The sequence below is a fragment of the Hippopotamus amphibius genome, chromosome 10, assembly GCF_030028045.1.
Source record: "Hippopotamus amphibius kiboko isolate mHipAmp2 chromosome 10, mHipAmp2.hap2, whole genome shotgun sequence".
In the NCBI taxonomy this organism is placed as follows: domain Eukaryota; kingdom Metazoa; phylum Chordata; class Mammalia; order Artiodactyla; family Hippopotamidae; genus Hippopotamus; species Hippopotamus amphibius.
Window position 1 is genome coordinate 57,858,166 of NC_080195.1, and position 6,963 is coordinate 57,865,128.

A 6,963-nucleotide genomic window follows, 5' to 3' on the forward strand; every position below is an offset into this window, starting at 1 on the left:
GTTTTTTTTAAGCTCTTTATTGGAATATAATTGCTTTACACTCTTGTACCAGCTTTTGAGGTACACCAAAGTGAATCAGCTGTATTTGTACATATATCCCCGTATCCCCTCCCTCCTGTGACTCCCTCCCACTCTCCCTGTCCTGGCCCTCTAAGGCATCACCCATCATCGAGTTGGTCTCCTCTTGTTATACAGCATAAGTTTTTTTCTGAGTACCAAACAAACATGAATTTAGAATTTTGTCTTTATCAAAATTAACTCAATATCTTAGTCAAAAGTGTTAGAATTTTGCTTATTCCATTCAAGAAACAGTGGGTGATCTTTGCCGATGTGTCTTAATCATATCAACCCAAAATTTAGCAGCTTAAAACAATGAACATGCATCATCACTCACAGTTTCTGAGTCAGGAATCCAAGGGCAGCTTAGTTGGGTGGTTCTGGCTTAAGGTCTTATCAGGTTACAGTACTGTCAGCCAGGGCTGGAGAAGCCACTTCTGAGATGGCTGACTCACTTGGTTGTTGGAGGGATTCAGTTCCTCACTATGTAGGTTCCTCCACAGGGCTGCCTGAATGACAGCTGGCAGCTGACTTGCCCCAGAGCAAGTGATCCAAGAGAGTAGGCAGAAGCCATACTCTTGTATGACCTACCTTCAGAGTAACACCTGTTGCTTCTGCCATATTGCTTTGGTCACAGAGACCAGCCATTGTAACAGCCTGGTAGTGTGGGAGCGGAATACACAAGGATGTTAATACCAAGAGGTGGGGATCTATGAACCTGCTACCATGTCATGCATAGAGAAAATGTCAGACTTTATTGACAGCCAACACAGGGAAGTTGGAAAGGTTCTGTTAATCTTACTCTTTGAAGGGCTTAATTTTCTAAATGAGGATTAGAAAGCACTGCACTTAACCATAATTCCGAATGTTAAAGAAGAGACTTCCCGGGTGGTCCAGTGGTTAACTAAGACTCCATGCTTCCAATGCAGGGGGTCTGGGTTTCATCCCTGGTCAGGGAATTAGCTCCCATATGCCGCAACTAAAGATCGAGGACGCACGGAAGATCCCGTGTGCTGCAACTAAGACCTGGTGCAGTCAATTAATTTTTAAAAAAGAATGTTAAATAGGGAGTGGGCCTGAAAATTCTGCTCTTAAGGTTGGGTTTTCAACTGGGTGGGTTCACACACGAATCTGTCTCCCAGGTTGGTACTTTTCTGGTTATGTGATTTGAACATTCCTGGGAAGTTGAGTACTGTGGTGGTGAGTAGGAGTGGTGAGCCTTTGAGAAGTTTTCAGGGAACAGACCACATGGCAGAGGGTCCTGAGATGGACTTCTTTACAATGCTGTACTACAGGAGTTTAGTCCTAGTTTCAGATACAGCCAAGTAACAGGCATATGGAAAAAAAGGCTTGAGTCAGATTTTTAAATGTATCGCTAGGTGTAGGTATCTTGATAGAACATTGAGGAATGTGAAGTCAGAATACATACTCTGTTACTGGGGCAGAAGTTCTCAATCTTTTCAGTTCTCTAAAACAGTTCGGTAAAAATTATCTAGAATCGGAGCCTCCTCCAAGACTAGTTGGGAGCATAAAGTTAATATGAATCAATCACTGCTTAACAGGCTAGAATTTAAATCTCAAAGACAGAGACTTTTTATATTAATATGTGATGGAAACAAATCCAGCATTTGAGAAAATAGTCTGTTGTGCAGGGATATTTGGAGTTAGTGAACTTTGAATTAGATATTCCTGATATACTGAAACGAATCTGCCACATAGCTGAATTTCATCCCAATTTAAAAACTCCTATTTACTGTTTTCAAAAACTTGCTCTCTTCAAAAGCTCAAGACATCCTTTATAAAGGAATTTAAGTAGTATAAATTAAATCATGTTAAATGGCTGTAGCCTCAAGAAGATATCTGACTATAATGTTTTTCTTTGTTTCCTTTACCAAACTTCTGAGCTCATCTAGTTAATCTTTTAGAAAATGCATTGGCAATATCAAAAGTTCTCCATAAAGATTTGAACAATCTTGAATCCTATTTGTCGCTAGTAATCTCTATACTAAAGTGAAATAAAACTATACTGAGAACAGGTATCACAAGGGTAGCTATGCAGGTGAAATTTGAATATACAACTTGAAATAATCAGTATATAGAACAGTAAAATCTGGTAAGATGAGGGCTTTATTATAGCAGCCTAAAAGCAGTTTAATGACTTTCTTTATGCTTACCATCTTCGAATGTGAGAAATTTATCTGCCGTTCACTGATGTAAATGTTGTAAATTGTTTCTGTGAATTTATTGAGCACTACTATTCCAAGCTCTAGGTATGTGTCGATGAATTAGGTAGGTAAGAATTGTAGACTCTTTTAAAGGGAAGTAAAATTCTTGCTAGTTTAGGTAGAATTCATGTCTAAGTAAAGGCCAGCTTCTTTACTAAAATAACCAGAGCCTCCAAGGACCTTGACTTACCTTAACTTTGGAAGGAACTTGGAGAGGAACATTCCGTACACTGACTTGCTTTCCTTTAACATTGTTTTAAGTATAAACAAGAAGCTTATTACCATAGAAGAGTGGATTTCCCTGGTTGTTCACTGGTTAGGACTCTGCTCTTCCACTGCAGTGGGCACGGGTTGGGTTCCATCCCTGGTCAGGGAAGTTCTGCATGCCGCACGGTGTGGCCAAAAAGAAAAACAAACAAAAAAAACCACAATTGGTGCTTGAAAAATTGGATTTCCCAATACAAAAATATAAACAATGTTCTCAGTACAAAAGAATTTTTGATCCATACTTCTGCAATACACAGCAATTTTAAATGCACTGTGGATCTAAATATAAAACATGAAACTATAATACTTCTAGAAGAAAAATAGAAAAATCTGTGTGACCTTGTGTTAGTCAAAGATTTCTTTGGTATTACCCCATATGTATGATTCATAAAAGACATAATTGATAAATTGGACTTAAAATTGAGAACAACTATTTGAAAAACAGTTAAAGGAATGAAAAGACAACCCAGAACTGGAAGAGTATATTGCATATCATATCTGATAAAGGATATGTAGCCAGAATCCATAAAGAATTCTTAAAACTCAGTAACAAATGACCCAATAAAAATGGGCAAAAGATTTAAACAACTTCATAAAAGATAGACAAGTGGTTAATAAGTATATGAAAAGTGCTCAGCATTAAGTCATGGAAATGCAAATTAAGATCACAATGAAATACCACTGTACATGTATTAGAATGACAAAATTATAAAAGGTTGACCATATTAAATGTTGATATGGTTCAATTCAGATCCTCACAATCTACTCATGAGAATTTAGAATAGTACAACAACTTTGGGAGACAATTTGGCAGTTTTTTTAAAACGTACACTTAGCATCTCACTCAGCCATTCCACTGGATATTTACCAAATTGTTACCCAAGGAAAATGAAAGCAAATATCCATACAAAGAATCATCCACGTATGTTCTAGCATCTTTATCTGTAATAGTCAAAAACTGCAAATAATCCAGCTGTCCACCAATGTGAATGTATATGATATACCCATACGGTGGAAAACTGCTTAAAAGCTAATGAATCATACACACAATAAAGTGGATGAATCTCCCCCACCCCACCCCATGCTGAATGAAAGAAGATAGACAAAAAAGAGTATAAACAGATTCCATTTATATACAATTCTAGAAAATGAATGTATAGCGACAGCAGATTAGTGGTTGAACTCACCCTGGAGAACAAGATGAGGGCAAGAGGAAGGAGTGAGTAAGGAGGATGAGGAAAACTGAGGACAAGATAGATATGTTCAGTTTTGATTGTGGAGATGGTTTCACAAGTGCTTACAAACTTAAAAACCTGCCACGTACATTTTAAATGTTGTTTATTAAAGATCAATCATACCTCAAGAAAGCGATTTTTCCCCCCAAGATAAAGACCAGGTGAAAATTTTGGCACGACATATATCTGAGAGAGAACTTTTATCCAGAAGGTAAAAATATCTGTTACAATTCAATAATAAGGCAAGCATCCTGCTATTAAGACGGTCTAATGATTTGAACACTTTACCAAAGATGTGCATTTGTCCAATAAACATAGAACATATGCTCAACACCAGTAGTAATTAGAGAAGTGCAAATTTAAATCACGAAAGCCCACTTCGCGCTCATTATACCGGCTACAATGAAAAAGACTGACCATACCAAGGGCTGGCGATGTGGAGTACCTGGAATCCGCATATATTGCTTTGACAATGTGAAATACTTCAACCGTTTTGGGAAACAATTGACCGTTCGCTTGTACCGCTGCCATTCATTTCTGAAAGCTTCCAAAAAGAACACGCAAGCTTGCAGCCTCTCTGGCCCGCCGCGCATCTGGGGATCGTGGAGTAGCGTGAGCCCCCCACGGGGCCTGGCATCCTGGGACGCGGGGTACCTGAAGACTGGGGAGAAGTGTTTACGCACCCTGATTCTCGTGCCCCACCTGGCTCTGCACGCAGAGGTTCCCGGCAAGGAGGCACACTGCGCAGCCCCCTCCTGCCGGAGCAAGGAGGGGTTGGGTAGAGCAGAGCCCAGAGACGCCCACCCCCACCCCCCCGCTGCAGTCATAGGGCCCCCTCCCCTAGTCTTTTATCTCCAGGAACAAATGAAACTGGGGAGGCAAGGAAGGGGCTTGTAAATCATGCGAAGAGTCTTTTAGAGTCATTGAAGGACCTTAAGTACGTGGGTCAAAATCAGATTTACTTGAGCCGTGTGAAAAATAGACTTGGCCTGGAGGCAAGGAGACCAGTTTCACTTGGCCACCATACTTTATTATCAGTGTAGGCACTATAAGCACATGTCAGCTAGCCCGAAATTGGACTAGTGCGATTTGATGTCATCTTCTCATATCTAGAGCCGTAAGCCAGTGTTGAATAGGCAGTCAACTAGAAGATCTAAGATTGGGATTTGGGCTTCAGTCAGGAATGAGGATTAAGTTAAAAAACGAACACTCAGACCTTTTTGTTGTTCTTTTTAATTTTTATATTTTATTGAAGTATAGCTGATTTACAGTGTTTCAGGTGTACAGCAAAGTGATTCAGATTCTTTTCCATTATAGGTTATTACAAGCTATTGAATATTGTTCCCTGTGGTGTACAGTAGGTCCTTGTTTATTTTATATAGAGTAGTTTGAAATCTGTTAATCCAAAATTCCCAATTTATCCCCCCCCCCACCTTTTATCAAATAGAAATTTCTCTTACTTAACACTGCTACATTGTGCCAGAAAGGTATTCATGTGTGTGTTTTCAGTGGTGGTCCAAAGAAACTCTTAATGTCTGTTTTCTTTTCTTTTTTTTTTTTTTTTAATGTCTGTTTTCTGAACCATCAAAATTACTTGTGTTACTTTAGGCTCAATGCATTGTACTCGCTTAGAAAAGCATACATACCCTAGATATATTTGTTAACCAGGATAATTTTTAACCAGAATACAGTACCTTATATTCTGATCACAATGGAAATTGTTTCCTACAGTTGGACATACTAATACTATACAATTATACTATACATGTAGGTGCTATATTAGCATTACTATTAGGCTCTGAATCCTGGGGTCTTTCTTATCTGCAGCTTTTATTTGGGTGTGCTAAATGCAATCAGAGGTGAATTCGAACTTTATATGCTGAGATGCAAGAGTTAAAGAAAATTTCCAGGCGGCTTATAGTGCCACAGTTTATAAGTAACACTGAAGGCCTTCTGTTTCATCATAGGTTTTAAACTGCTGTACAAACATAAGGTGCGGTTACTGTTTAACTTTACCCCTTTTCCCAATACAAGGTCAGCTTCCTTTGTACACAAGCTCAAGTAATTCCCACTATGCCATGCCCTGGGTGCACCTTCCGGAAATTACCTGGTCTAGCCCCTGTTCATGTAAGATCTGAGGCATTTCCAAACCTGGTGGTGGAAGCACTTGGAAATCTTTCACCACCACTAGGTGGCGGACACCTGTTTCAGGGGAGGAGAGGTTATGAAATAGGAAGTGAAACCAGGAAAAGGGAGATGTGACTACGGTTCCAGGGCCCCAAACTCATATTGGAATTAGCGGACCCTCAGGTCTCCGTGTCATCACCCGCGGCTCTGTACCTCCCAGGTCTAGGTCTCTGGGAACCCAAGCTTGAAGTTCCAAATCCCATCCTCGAATGCCACATACTCGCTTCCCCCAGATAAGAGGCCCCCGGGACGTGTCTGAACACGGTGTTCTCCAGTTCGCAGGAATCTGCCTTTGTGGCAAATGAAAAAAGACAGATGACCACAACCAACAAATTCGAGTAGCGTCAGGTCAGCAACGATCTTCCAGTGAAATGGCACCCAGAGACGTCTGTATTCTCTTTTTCCTTCCCCATCTCCTGTTACAGAGGCATCATCCCGCCTGCCTGACCTCTAGGCTAAGAGGACCGCTCTAAACGTGTTTGAAAGCCTTCCGCGCCCTCTTCCTTTCCAGTTTCTCCACCTCCAAACTCCTATTGAAGACGTGTAAGGCACAACAGAGGACAGGATACAAAGAAGTTTCTTAAAAACACCTCCTTTTCTAGGTTCTCAAGGCGTCCCCTTTAAGGAACCAGGCCCACCTCTTTGCCATTCCCCTACTGGCTTTCCGTCCTGCCCATCACTCTACCTTTAAGAATATTTCCTGTTCCTTCAATCCAACTTGCACACCTCCGCCCCCCGGCGCTCCTCATTGGGCCGCGCGAGGCCCGTTCCCTCTTCAGTTTTCCCTCCACCTTCTCCCGCCCTCTAGCCTAGCGCCGCGGCGTCTAGCGTTCTGATTGGCTACTGCGGCAGCCTCCCCGGGGTGGGATTTGTGGGCTGAGGGGCAGGGGCGGGCCTGTGGTGCAGCCAGGGTAGGCTGTCCGCGAGCAGAGCGACGGCCGCGGGAGGGGCGGGGAGGGCCGGGGAGGGGCGGGGGGAGGGGGGCTGGGAAA